This window comes from Cherax quadricarinatus, chromosome 60, assembly GCF_038502225.1.
Source record: "Cherax quadricarinatus isolate ZL_2023a chromosome 60, ASM3850222v1, whole genome shotgun sequence".
Taxonomy (NCBI): domain Eukaryota; kingdom Metazoa; phylum Arthropoda; class Malacostraca; order Decapoda; family Parastacidae; genus Cherax; species Cherax quadricarinatus.
The window spans coordinates 2300001-2301611 of NC_091351.1; the positions used below are offsets into that span (position 1 = coordinate 2300001).

The 1611-nt window shown below is 48.0% G+C and overlaps 1 protein-coding gene across 2 annotated transcripts in view; it reads right to left on the reverse strand.

Annotated features, from left to right (window-relative positions):
- The window catches only part of LOC128694456 (uncharacterized), a 215505-nt gene extending 214117 nt beyond the window's left edge, over window positions 1-1388 (reverse strand). For both annotated transcript variants that reach the window (XM_053784592.2, XM_053784591.2), the window contains exon 1: window positions 746-1388. The gene's annotated coding sequence lies outside the window, so the exon portion shown is untranslated. The remainder of the gene's footprint in view (window positions 1-745) is intronic.
- Between the last annotated feature and the right edge of the window lie 223 nt (window positions 1389-1611).

The window sequence follows — 1611 nt, forward strand, 5'->3', positions numbered from 1 at the left end:
AAACCATAACTGAGAGGAATGCACTATGATGAGAGGTTGAAGGAAATGAACTTGATGACCCTGGCGGAGAGAAGGACAATGCAGGATATGATTACGACATACTAAGAGGAACTGATAGCGAGGCAAGAAACAGTGAATTAAAAGGAACAAGACCAAGTTGACACAGGTGGAAGCTGAGGACACGGATGAGCTACATGGATGTAAGGAAGCATTTCTTTAGCTTCAGACTGGTTGAAAAGTGGAATGACCTGGATGAGGAAGTGGTGGAGGCAAACTCAATACATAGCTTCAAGGTTAGATACAATAAGACTCAAGAGGCCAGAATTTAGTGATGCGCATCAGAGTAGTGTAGTAGGCGGGGTCAGGAGCTAAGTCTCATCCGCCGCAAACACAAAACGGCGAGTAAACACACACACACACACACACACACACACACACACACACACACACAAAAGATGAGGTATGATAAAGCTCATGGAGAAGGGGGAGAGAGGACCTAGTAGCACTCAGTGAAGAGGCGGGGCCAGGAGATGAGTCTCGATCCCTGCAACCAAAATTAGGCGAGTACACACACGCAAACGCGCGCGCACACACACACACACACACACACACACAAAACACACACACACACACACACACACACACACACACACACACACACACACACACACACACACACACACAAAATCCTGAACAAGTAATGAAAGCACGGTTCTTTTATTGCTAAGTAACACGGCGTTCTTACCTTAAAGATTGGTATCCAAAACCTGTTGAAATCACTAGCGCACAGTACACTTTCTCCAGGAATGGATCAATATTCTCTAGTCCACTTTATCCTCACTGAACACCACATACATCCTTCTTTCAAATCCCAACACTTTAAAATTTCGGCACTTTCATGAGTCACATTAAAAACAGAGATGGTTAATAGAAATTATATCTAAGAGCAGATTTGCCCGATTTCAAATCTTCTTGTGGTATAACTTGAGTGTATTATTTATAGTGGCCCTAGTTTAACATTTGAAGATTCACTAAGATGATTGTCGTAGATGAGCATGTGCAGCGATGGGAACGTATTAAATACGTTACTCTGGTTTGTGTATCGGGTATCGAACGGCTGATAGCGATACCAAGGAGAGGGTTCACGAACGGCTGATATCGGAACAAATAAAAACAACGGGTTGACGACCGGCTAATAGCCGTACCGAGGAGGAGGCTCACGAACGACTGACAGCGGTGCCAGTCGGCGGAATGAGGAACGGACGGTAGTAGTGGTGCCAGTGGGCAGGCTGACCGACTAGTTCCGGCGCGGCACTGCGAGTAGCAGCGTGGCTCCTCAGGTCTGGTCGGTGGCACGGTCCACGCGAGAGTATGTAGAGTTCACCAGCGCTGGCGGCAACTATCCACCAGACGCCACTTTCACTCTCCACCGCCCTGCTGCTCCTGATGCCCCGCCCATATACTACTCCACTTACGATCTCACTCAAGGTCACAGCAGATCGTCAGCCCGTCGCTCGCCAGCCCGTCCGCTCCCTCGCTCAAGCACTGCTTCGAACGGTCTCGACTGTTATGGATAAGCCATGCAGTCTTATCTCAGCATCAAGTCTCGTG